The sequence below is a fragment of the Xyrauchen texanus genome, chromosome 5 (assembly GCF_025860055.1).
Source record: "Xyrauchen texanus isolate HMW12.3.18 chromosome 5, RBS_HiC_50CHRs, whole genome shotgun sequence".
NCBI classification, from domain to species: domain Eukaryota; kingdom Metazoa; phylum Chordata; class Actinopteri; order Cypriniformes; family Catostomidae; genus Xyrauchen; species Xyrauchen texanus.
The window spans coordinates 42,862,243-42,875,918 of record NC_068280.1 but is presented as its reverse complement, the minus strand read 5'-3'; positions in this window follow the sequence as shown (position 1 = coordinate 42,875,918).

The following is a 13,676-nucleotide window of genomic DNA, read 5'->3' as shown; positions in this document are numbered from 1 at the left end:
TTGGAGAACACATGGCAAGGGATCAGAGACTATTCCTCCATACAGAATCTCTCCAGACTCTTCATTTGAGGTCCATGCTGGTGGACTCTCCTCTTCAGTTCACCCCACAGGTTTTCTATGGGGTTAAGGTCAGGGGACTGGGATGACCATGGTAGAACATTGATTTTATTGTCAGTGAACCATTTTTGTGTTGATTTTGATGTTTGTTTTGGATCATTGTCCTGCTGGAAGATCCAACCAGGGCCTATTTTGAGCTTTCTGTCAGAGGCAGTGAGGTTTCGATTTTTTATCGATTGGTTTTGACAGAGTCCATGATGCCATGTATCTGAACAAGATGACCAAGACCTCTGGCATAAAAACAGCCCCACAGCGTTAAAGATCCACCACAATTATTCATTTGCATGAGGAACTTTTCCATATGGCTACCTCCCTGTATGCGCCAAACCCATCTCTGGTTTTTGCTACCAAAAAGCTCTATTTTTGTCTTCTCTTAGATCCCAGTCCCATTTTAAGTTCCAGTAGTGTCTGGCAAACTGAAGACGCTTGAGCATGTTGTTGCATGAGAGCAGAGGCTTTTTTTCTTTAAATCCTCCCAAACACCTTGATGTGATATATATGTGATGTATGATTGTATTTTTGGAGACTTTCTGACCCCAAGACCCAACTAATTTCTGCAATTCTCCATCTGTGAACCTTCGAGAATTTTTGGCCACTCAAACCATCTTCCTCACTGTTCTTGGAGACATTATAGGCACACATCCTCTTCCAGGCCGATTCTTAACATCTCCGCTTGATTGGAACTTTTTAATTAATGCCCTGATGGTGAAAACGGGCATATTCAATGCTTTAGCTATTTTATTATAGCCACTTCCCATTGTGTGAAGCTCAACAATCTTTTGACGCACATCATTACTTTATTCTTTGGTCTTACCCACTGTCATAGACGACTATGGGAATTTGGCTTGCGTGTTACCACATATTTTTACTCCTGTGAAACAGGAGGTCATGGCTGAAAAATGACATGTTTACACACGCGTGTGTGTGTGTGTGTGTGTATATATATATATATATATATGGAATTACAAGTGCAAGTTTATGTAAATACAGCATTGTTTCAATTACGTTTAATTTATTATCATTTATTTGGCCATATGATTTACTTAAAATACAAATATATTTTAAACTATAAAATAAATGTAATGTTAATGTAAGTAGCACAAAATGTATGTCTTTCCCTCCTTCTCCATCTCTCTTTAATTCTCTATCAAACAGACTGGGACTGCACTGTTTGAAAGGTCTAGGGCAAATTCACAGCTGAGTCAAACCTTCTGAATTCTGTGCTCTTTAGCTGGCCTACACTTGTGCTATATGACAGCTTGAAAGGTTGTGTGACAGGTTATTTTCAAATAGTCAGAGATGTTTTAGAATAAAGGTCACAACTAATGGCCAACTGCAGTCACCCACGAACACTGGATGCAAGTACATACTCTTCCTGTCTGTGACCCTTGTCCATCCTGACACATGTCTATTATTTCTTTCAGTTCATCACATTCTTTCTCCCCCTCAAGAGGGATCCCACGTGTTGCTGAATAATGTAGTTCTAAGATAAGCCAAAAACAGAAAAGATCTATTAGAGCAAGTGTGCACATTATACTGGTGGTTACAGAGTGATGTTTGTCTTTTAACACACACCTTCCACAACCATAACCAACACTAAACCATTTAAAAAGTCTGTCTAGTGAAATAGTTGCTATAAATGCTATATATAATTTACAAATCTAATGAACACACATTCCTTGAATAAAACATTTCCTTGGTAGGAAAAAGCATGTTTCTTTTAAGAGCCTCGATAATGTCACACTATCACAACTGTCATTGTCACACCAGTGACAGATATTTGCTGAAAAGAATATTTGTGCTACAAATTTGTGCTTTTGGATTTCAACTGATCTTTTCTGGATAGCTCAATAATCATTAAAATATATATTATTTGTATTGGCAGGCACTTTATAATCAAAATGAAACACCTCAAATGCATATGCAATGTACTGTATATTCATATAAAAGGAATATTCAATATAAGTTAAGCTCAATCAACAGCATTTGTGGTATAATATTGACTACCACAAAAAACTATTCTGACTCATCCCTTCTTTTCTTTAAAACAAAAACAAAAATCTTGGTTTCACTGAGGCACTTACAATAGAAGTGAATGGGGGCCAGTCCGTTAAAATACTTGCTCTTTCAAAAGTATAGCCACGAGTCATAAACAATATGCATGTTAACATGATTTGAGTGTTATAAAATCACTTCCTAACCTTTTCTGTGTAATGTTATAACCAATTATGCAAAAGTTTTGCCATGAAGATATAATTTCAACAAACCCTAAAATGACTAAAAATTAAGAATTAAACAACTTTAAAATAATTCATGAGTATTAACAGAAATATTAATGTAAGTGCTTTTATAAAATTATATTTCCCCTTCTGTCACTCACTCAACATTGTGTTGTTTGTGGTGACACAAGGGGACTTTCTTGAGAGCCTCGCGTATCTCTGAACTTGAGAAAAGGCCAATGTGAAATTGGCAAACAGAATTTGCTTGTCCTTGTCTAAAGGGAGCGGACGTGCGTCTGTTTAGTTAGATATTTTCTTCGGAGCCGAGCGGTTGTGTGATCAGCGAGCTGTGTTCATGACTGCTTCATCCACCTCTGCAAGAGAGCTTTTGTTGGATCTGAACGGTGCATTCCAGCGGCTCTCTCCTCCTCTGCCCCTGGGCGCTTCAACAGCACTTCTCTCAAAATGAGAGTGATTTCTCTGAAAGAGTTTTTTTTCTTAAAATAGTTTTTCTGGTAAAAGAGCAACATACACGAGCGAGCGTATGTCCTTCTACAGATGCCCTTACACAGAAATGTATGTGGTAGATGGATGTGGTAGATATCTCTCCAGATCCGACGGTCATAGACTCTGCCTCGTGTGCCTGGGTCACGATCACACTGAGGCGGCGTTTTTGAATGGTTCATGTTCTTAATGCAAGAACATGACCATGGCAACGTTGCGGTCGCGGCTTTCCTTCTTAAAGATGAATAAAGATTCACCCTGTACGTCCAAAACGACCGACCCATTAGCATGGAGCTTCGACGCATGGCTTGCGCTAACCAGCCTGTCGTGTTGGCTGGCCAGGACCGTCCGACTCGGCTACATGATTCAGTTTGCCAGGCTCCTGCCTCATTCCAGCAGTTTTCGCTCCACGTCAATGTGCAACTAATGGTTGGTTTCACCTTTCTGCCTTTAAACGCTCCAAAAATTTACCTAATTCACTTCCATTGTAAATCTCGCACTGTAATATACATTATGCCACAAATGCTATTGATTGAGTTTAATTTGTATTGAACCAGGAATATTCCTTTAATCTGATTTTCAAATACTTATATTCAATCATATTCCAATTCAAATGAATTACAGGAAAGTTACATTTTGTATCAAAACATACAGTATATCATGTAACTTGCCAATTAAAACTATAGTTTAAAAGCTAAGTGCTACAATATCATAACAGGAGAACCAAAGAAAATGACTGTTTTTCAATATAAAACAGATATCTTTGTGTCTCTTGAAGGATGTATTAAATGAGAGTTCTTGTTAGTCCAACCTAAAGAGATTTAGCCTTGCTTAAACCATTTAAAGAATCAAGCCTCCCAACCTTGATTTCAGGGCAACTTAATGTGCACTGACAGAATCAATACCTCACTCTTTAACCTCTCTAACCTTGTGATGTAGGTTTCTTGTGGTTTCCTGCTTAAGTGCCAGTAACAGTTAAAACAAGTGAGTATGTTTTGTGTGACTGTGAGCTATGGCCTCAGGCCTATTCCTTTTTTCTGGGAAGCATTTTGTTATAATTATTCCAAAAACAGCAAGCAGAAAACCCTTGGCTAGAGGCAGTAGTGTCACAAGCCATCTAAACCAGTGGCATGCATTTGTGTTCTTCCACAGAATATTAATATATGTACTGTATATTCCTGCTAATACTATTGAATAATTTGCCTTAAGAATTTTCCTCTACCAGATTAGGTAAGTCATGTTTTTTTAGTGGTATATGTCATCTCATTTTCTTGTTATACTTGTACTGTAACCTCATGTGACCCCGCATACACAACATAAAAGTTGAGCAATTTATCACGAAACGCCACACTGCTAAACACAATGTACACCTAAGTGTACTTTAGCACAGTTTTTAGCACAGAAAGAAATCGTATATTTACAGTGCATTATCAATTTGATAATCAACAGGTTCATCCAACAAGGGATGTGTTCAGAATAGCATATAACCATCCTACTCTTTTTATTTATGCTGTATATGTATTGTGCAAAGTGTGTGAATGTCCTGCATAGAATATCTGAATATGCAATGCACTTTATTTGACCTACCAATTCTAGTTTGATGAATGAACCTAAAGTAATATTAGCTGCAATTTGAGCCTGATCTCATGAAAATTATGTAACTGTTGCAACTATTTTTCAAAATAATATTAGGTGGTTCCTTACACTTACTGTGGCAGTTCCTAGGTGAAATGTCCACTGAGGGGCGCTGAAAGCAAGTCAAATTTTCTCCCAAACATAGTTTGAAATAAAAACAAAAAACTTCAACTTTAACGTTCTCACTGTCCTAAAAAGCAAATGTAAGATGAAAAACACAATTGCTGAAATAACCACGTCCTTTTATGCTTTTGTGATAGTTTCAGCTCACGTGTACTCTTCGGGACTTATATCCGCTATATCAGTTTAGCTACTACGCAGTTTGATCATGCCCAAACAATCTTGTAAATGTAGCCGGTTATGTAATGCAAACATTCAAATGTATTGCCTAACAATGCATAAAAGTGCTGAGATGTCAGATACCTCAGTGTGAGGAACAGGCCGAAAAGTGTTTATTAACTGATAATCTGCCATTTTACTTTTTATTTGTGTGAAGGTGAATTGTTGTTGTATAAAATATATATTATGCATCAGAACATAGCCAAAGTCTTATCACAAGGTTTCTGAAGTTTTACACTACATATTGCCATGTGGTTATTGGTCGCAAACACTCAACAATTTGTGACCAAATCAACACAAATATATATATTTTTAAACAATTTTGTAGATGACTACTAAACAAATTCATAGTAGTACGGTGTGATGAAGATATAATCTGAGCAGTGATATGTAACATATAATAGACATGGCTGGGAATATATATGCTGGAATTGAATAGTATTTTAAAAGATTTAGTGTTCTGAGTTCCAGGGAATGTTTTGCTTAAGCAGTCATGAAGAAGATAAGAAAACGTTATCCGATCTTAAGCCTAAGGGCTCTGGTGTCTGTTAAAATGATCATAGGATTGTCCCCAATTCTTCCTGTCCCTAACGGTTATCACTGGTCAGGTGACTCAATGTCTCTGCGGGTTACTGTGGGCAATGTGTGTGTGTGTGTGTGTGTGTGTGTGTGTGTGTGTGTGTGTGTGTGTGTGTGTGTGTGTGTGTGTGTGTCTTATAGAAATGTGTGGGCAGTGATGTCTTGTGGCTGTGTGTGATTGTTGTTGAGTTTCATCAGGCTGTGATTAGACACACACCCTCTTAACATGGTCAAACTCGTAGCTGAAGGTGCTTTCTTACACAAACAAACCAGCAGGATAGAAAAGAGAGAGGGAAAAAATAGAAGAGAGGGGGACTGTGTTAAATCTTTGTGTTTTGGGAATCAGGAAGGAAAAATCATTGGAGAGAAAATACAGGAAATTACTGTAGATCATGCAGTATATCAAGTACATTTAAAATCAGAAAAAAAAAAAACATTCTAAACTTTTATTATTTTTTCTCCATACTGATTGCCATAAAAAAAAAATCTATTTTTTTCTTTCTCTAAGTTAAAGGTATTTGTTACTCCAAAATATGCATAGTTTAGTTTTCCCTGCCCCTTCGCATATTGAGAATAAGCCCTAGACTTACTATACACACAGGATGCAGGATTGCAGTCATGTCCAATATAGATTTTGACTCATATGACCCCTTTGCAAAACCTGCATTACATTCTGAAAGATTTACAAAACAACCCAAACTGAAATTTGCCACTCAAACTGTTCAGATTAGACCACATTTTGTGATCAAATGCATTCATCTGTCAGACATCAGTAAGATTCAGAAATCGATCTTAGTCAGGGTGTATGTTTTTTTTTGCATTGTTGTGTACCTTAATGTCGATCGATCGGCCAACATAACAACAAAACATTTCTTTCTAGGTGACCAACAAATTATGGAAAACATGGGTTAAATTACGTGCCATAGGACCTGCAGTCCAAACAAGCTGTTTTACAGATCATTTTTCATGTTTATTTTTACTTTTTCTTTAGTTTTGAGGTCTGAGTTCTCTTACAGTTACATGTATTCTTATGTATCAAAATTCTAACATATCAGATTCTACAGTAATTCCAGTATAAAGAAATGAGTGAGTGAGTGAGTGAGTGAGTGAGTGAGTGAGTGAGTGAGTGAGTGAGTGAGTGAGTGAGCGAGTGAGTGAGGGGTCTGTATTCAGGTGTAATATTTCTACATCCTCTCTCCTTCTGGAATTCACTTCAGACATCACATCACAGGTAATCTACATAAACTTCCAATAATAAGTGATTGACAGGTGAGAAAGTGTTCCCAAAAGAATATGTTAATGAATAACTTAATATTCTGTCCTGCAAGAGAGGAAGCACATCTGTCACATTAGTCAAGGTAATTTCTTATCCCTGTTGCAGTTGTGTTTATTAGTCTTCCAGGTTATATAGTGCAATGCAGTTAACACACACACACACACACACACACACACACCTACACCTATGCAAATCTTGAAAAGGAAGCCTGAAGTCTCCCTGGAATCAAGTATGAATGAACAGGTAAGAAGGTGTCTCATCCAAAGTGTGAGGAGGGGGTGTGACAGATCAGTCAGATGTGACTGTGTTTGAAGGTCAGTAATGAAGGTCATGCCTACATACGCTTATATATCTCATTAGTGTACTTTAATCATTCTGATATCTGCTGAAATAATCTGGAATGTGATTTCAATAAAAACAAAATCATAAATAAAAAACTAAATAAATGGAGCCAAATGTTTTTTGTTTTTTTTTACTAGTTTGGGCAAATTTAATACGCTAAATATCACATTATCAGCTAAGAACATACAGCGATGCAAGTAAACACACTGGAGACCGAAAATGAAAACAGGCTTATGGTCATTCCATCACTTTTTTAAGAGTTCCATGGTATTACCGTGTTTTTTTTTAAAACGATACCATATTCTTTGAGACACCATGTACTGTACTGTAAATACCATGACATATGAATATGCTAATCATACAGTAAAATTATACCAAAGAACCATGGTATTAACATTTGACACCATCACTGTATCTTGGTACCACCATTTCTGATAGCCAGTTGAGGAATACTGTGGTCAAATGGTTTATGACTGCTAATCTGTGTAATTGACTGCTGTCCCAGGTATCTGACTTTCCACATCGCTGTGCTATGTCTTACATATCACTCTGGGGTTTATTTCTTCTCACATAATAAAACAATTTAAACTCAAATCCTTACAAGTCCATTTATCAGTCTGATTTCATGAAAATTTTGACTGTGATGACATTTTTGCAAAATGATATTAGGAGGAACGGAGAAAAAAGTATGTGTTTATGAACTGATCATCTGTCATTTACTTGTGATTTGTGTGAAAGTTAATAAAGTAATGGAAGATGTAGCACCTCTAGTGATTATTATAACCAACATGATCACATACGGAAATTTACATGTTGCTACCGAATGTTCAAGTACCTTAAAATCGACCCCATTCTGCTGAGTTACTGACAACTGCCATTTCCCATAAGACATTTCTGCATCAGTTTAAATATGTTTTCCTGTGTTGCGACTGGTAGTGGCATCAGCAGCCACAGAGACTTTGGTTCTCATACTGTTTTGAAACTAGGAAGTAATTGCGTTCACCAATTCAATGACGAGCACGACTTGGAGGTTCCATTTTCCCTCTAAGATTAGATTTTTACTACACTGACGGTTAGGTTTAGGGTTGGGGTTTGGGCATGGAGTTAATAAAACAATCTTTTCTCTTCGCTGTTTTACATCAATGACAACTAAAAACAACTAGCTTTTTTAAAACTTTAAAATGGCAGTTTAAAACTTTAAAATGGCAGTTATCAAACCACTTATTAAGAAGCCACAACTTCATCCTGGAGAACTGGATAATTATAGACCGATTTTCAAATCTCCTGTTTATGTCAAAAATACTAGAAAAGGTAGTATCCTCCCAAATATGTTCATTTCTAAAGAGAAATAGTATATACAAACAATTTCAGTCAGGATTTAGGCCTCATCACAGTACAGAGACTGCACTTATCAGAGTTACAAATGACTTGCTCTTATCAACTGATCGTGGCTGCATTTCTCTTCTAGTGCTTTTAGATCTTTGTGCTGCATTCGACACGATAGATCACGACATTCTCTTGAATAGGCTGGAGAATTATGTTGGCATTTCTGGAGTTGCATTAACGTGGTTTAGGTCATATTTAGCAGACCGCTATCACTTTGTCTATGTAAATGAGGAATTGTCAAACCAAACAAAAGTAAAATATGGAGTGCCACAGGGATCAGTTTTAGGGCCTTTGCTTTTCTCCATGCATATGCTGCCCCTGGGAGATATTATCAGGAATCGTGGAATAAGTTTCCACTGCTATGCCAACGATACACAACTTTATATTTCTTCAAAACCTGGTGAGATTTCACTATTCTCCAAATTAGCAGAGTGTGTCAATGAAATAAAACATTGGATGGCCAGAAATTTCCTTCTACTCAATTCTGACAAAACAGAGGTACTAATTGTGTTCATGCGATGAACAACCGTATAAGTCCAAAAAAAACAAAAACTGAGATAACCATGTGACTTGAATGTATGTGTGCCACTTTGTATACAGAATCACTTTGGGAGGGTGTTCGCGCGACCAAAACTCTGTATTTTAAATTTTAAAATAGTCTCACGTGGAAAAAACGTTTATGTCCACTAACGAAAAATGGAGACGCCGGTTGCTTTCATGTCCGCTGCGGACATTAAAAGGCAAAACCTCTGCAAAAAAAGGAGAGCGAACATGAATGAATGGAAGGACAGAGCAAGGAAGTCTTTGAGGGATGCTGGGAAACCATATGTGAACCGGAGAAGAGAGCAAAAACGAGGAAAAAGTCCACCGAAAGAGGTGAGTGAAAGAACCCTATACAAAGTATCTACCTAACTTTAGCGGTTACAGTCAGAGGGGCGTGTAGGCTACTGGGCGTCGTCTACTACAGTTTATTCATATAGCTCACTCTGTTTAACGGATCAATTCATGAATGGGTCGAAATGAATGCTGTAGGCTACTCCTTATAACCACGGATAAATTAATCGAAACATTTTAGCTGCGTTTGATGTCCCTAATGTTAGCTAGCGGGATAATGTTAGCTGGCTAGCCAGTTACTTTGTAACGTAGCTGGTTACAGTCAGGGGGCATATTACTGGGCGTCTAACGTTACTAATGTTCATACAGCTTGGACTGTTTAGCCTAGCGTTTTCTGTTTGTTAACTTTTTATTACATGCATGATTTTAATTAGATACATTGTCCATAACATATTTATTTAAAGTTACTTATCTTTGAAAAGGTTATTCAAGAAAAGTTAGGCAGTCAGTCTGAGGGAACCGAGCAGGTAGATAAAGTCAGGTCTCCATTAGAGGAATTCAGAGGAAAACATAAGAACAGGTAAGTAAAAAAAAAACTATATCTTGAAGGACCTCATGCTCTCATCCTGTTAGTTTTTAAAGCTGCACCATTGTCAGCATCCGTTGCCCTACAACATTCCCTGGTCTAATGGTGCACTGGACGCTGGTATTATAGGGCGTCGGGTTCCTTGCCACCCTATAACGCCAGCGTGCAAGTACCGTAACGGTTAGGATTCAGCTCACTGTTGTTGCCCAGTCAGGAAACATATTTTTGCACTTTGAGATCGATATCAGAGGTAAAGTGCTATGCAAATGTAATGTATGATTATTCTTTGTGTCATTACAACATGTGGATCTTAAAGGGATACTTCAACTCTGGAAAGATTAATGTGTATTTAAAATGGGTCATTTATGTAGTAGAAATGTGAAATTATTTTTGAATTTGGAGCCTTCTAGACTGAGAAAAGCCAGAAAATTTATTTTTGATTTATGGGGATGAAAGACAACAACTCCCAGATTGCAATGCTAAAACGCACACATCAATCGATCACATGTTTAGCATTCATGTAAACACTACATTCAGATTCACAAATCAGAATAAATTCAGTTAGATTGAAACAAAATGTGTGCATGTAAACAATGACGATTTTTGCGTCATCTGAGGATTTTTTCCAGACAAAAAATACATAAATCTCTCATCTCAGGGGGATATGTGTGAGGAAAGCATGGTAATTCGAAAATACTTAAAAGAATTCGGTTTTCTAATGATACAAAGCTTAATGCTAAATCCTGAAGTATCCCTTTAAAGACTGTATGTGAAAAACTAAATCCTATAGTTTAGAGGAAGGTTTAGAATTATACATTTATGGTCACAGAAACAATGCAATTGTGCAAAACAGACCAGCATAGTTTATTATATTTCCCTTGTTCATGAGTTGTGTTGTTTATTTTTTAGGCCTCATAGCATTCATCCTGCAGTGAGAGAGGGGATAAGAGAGCATATCTTGAGCTTCCCACACCAACCGAACCACTACTCACGGATGAAGGGAGATGTGGAGAGGGAGTACCTGAGCCCTGATTTAAACCTGCTCTGCATGTTCCGCCTGTACAAGGAAAACAATCCAACATTCACTGCAAAGTTCTGGCTCTATAGGGAACTCTTCAAGCAGCAGAACCTCAGTTTTGGGCAGCCAAGAAGTGACACTTGTGCGAAATGTGATGCCCTGTTCTCAAAATTAACAGCTGCTACAACAGATGTAGAAAGGTTAAAGATCACAGCCGAGAGTGAGCTTCACCACCGGAAAGTTGAAAAAGCGTACACCCAGTTGCAGGCTGACACAGCGAGGGCCAAAGCCAATGATGACTGCCATGTCATTTGTATCGACATGCAGGGGGTATTGTTCATGCCAAACCTGACACACTCCAATGTGTACTATCAACGACAGCTGGCCAACTACAACCTCTGTATCCAGGAGATGGGCACTGACGATCCTCCTACAATGTGCCTCTGACATGAGGGCATCGCTCACAGAGGTTCCATCGAGGTGGCAAGCTGTCTTTTGAAGTGGGCAGAAAAATCTTTCGCTCCCCTAGTCCAGGCAAAGGAACGGAAGCTCGTCATCTATAGTGACCAATGATGTGGGCAGAACAACAACTGGTGAGTCCTAAACTTCGTGGCCCTGCTCGTATCTAGAGAGTACTTCAGTCAGATAGAGCAGAAGTTCATGGTGTCTGGTCACTCCTTCCTTCCCTGTGTCCGTTCCTTTGCCACGCTGGACAAGAGGCGTAAGGTGTCCACACTCCACACCCCCAGCGATGTCACCGAGATGATCCGTGGAGCAAGGCAGCAGCGTCAATTCAAAGTCATTGAGATTAAATATGCGGACTTCAGGCAGCTCCCCGATGCAACATTAAAGCGTCCACCTGGCTTGCTAATCACATCCATGATGTGGTTGAAAGTGACAGGTAAAAAACTAAAGAGTTGGTTTTCTGAGATTAACAGTGTTGGGGATATGTGCGTGAAAGAAGAATCTTTACTGAATTTCTTGTTGAATCATGATTTCAGCTGCTGATCCATGGTGTGTCCACACAAAAGGGAGCCACAGCCTCTACGAGGGATGGAAGACCTGGCTGATCACCAAACAGAGGAAGAATCAACCACCTCCAGCTCCCTTGTTCTCCACCACGTATGCTCGTGCTTACGAGGACCCTCTGCCCGTCAAGAAGGAGAAGCACCGGGATCTTATGAAAATGCTAGCCTACATGCCAGCGGAGGCCCAAGCATTTTATGGGACATTAGAATGTGAAGAGTAGCCTGGTATGTGTAGGTCATGTGCAGGGTAAGGTGGGGTATAGTGTGTATATTGTGTATATTGTGTAAAATTAATCATAATAGTAGTTGTAGCTTATCTTGTATGCCTTATCTTATGTTGTATAATAGGAATATATAGTTATTTATTTAGTAAATGAATGAATGGGGTGATTTATGAAATGTATTATAAAATGGTAAACTAGCATATGGAACCATAGCATGGAATGATGATGATGTATGTCTGTATTGTAAATATGTATTGTTTACAGTTATTACAGTTGTTTATTGTTTGTATGTATTGTTGATTGTATGTACGGTTTATTGTTTGTACTGACTTTTATTTTCTGCACTATAAGTAGGCCTTCATTGTTCTTTGTTCAATTAATTGTTCATTGTTCGTACTGTATTGTCCGTGTTTTTGTTCTGTGATTTACGTTGGTAAAAAATTTAAGAAATTGAAAGAAAGAAATGCTTAATATTTTCTTTAAGGTTCTGTTACTGTATTAAAACTAAGATAAAGGAATCAAATGTTATTCCACATTAACTGGACATATACTGTTCTTCCACATTCCAGAAATGTAAATTACTCTAACTTTTTATTTTTAAGATTGATACTAAAAAATCTTATCTCATTAGAATTGTGAAGCTTTTGTTGTCTATCTTCAAGTAAAAAAAATAATAATAAAAATAATAATAATATAATATTCAGAGTCCAAATTAAAAAAAATGATATTATTCAAAATTTGAAAACATGGACTTATATGGTTCTTCGTCTCAAGCCCTCAATTATCGGACCAAAAAAATAAGCCACTACAATATAATTTCACTCTCGTTGGATGTAATGTTACATCATCTTCAACAGCAAAGAACTTAGGTGTTATATTTGATACCAATCTGTCCTTTGAAAATCAAATTACAAATGTTTGTAGAACAGCATTCTTCCACCTAAGAAATATTGCTAAATTAAGGCACATGCTCTCTGTTGCTGATGCTGAAAAACTTATGCATTCATGACCTCAAGACTAGATTATTGTAATGCATTACTGGGAGGATGTCCAGCAAGATCAATAAATAAACTTCAATTGGTTCAAAATGCAGCAGCCAGAGTGCTGACGAGAACCAAGAAATATGATCACATTAGCCCCATTTTATCATCACTACATTGGCTACCTGTTAAATTCTGTATTAATTTTAAAATTCTGTTAACTACGTACAAAGCTTTGAATGGTCTAGCTCAGTACTTAAGTGACCTTCTACCATGCTATATTCCATCACATTCATTACGATCACAAAATTCTGGCCTGTTAATTGTTCCTAGAATATCAAAATCCACAAAAGAAGGTAGATCCTTTTCATATTTGGCTCCTAAACTATGGAATAGTCTCCCTAACACTGTTCGAGATGCAGACACACTCACTCAGTTTAAGTCTAGACTAAAGACACATCTGTTTAGCCAGGCATACACCTAATTTATCCTCCAACCCAAAATTAGGCTGCTTTAGTTGGGTCTGCCGGAACCAGAAACCAGAAACTTTGATCATGATATATAACTGCAATAAATTGAATGGCATCTACGCTTATATTATTTTATTTG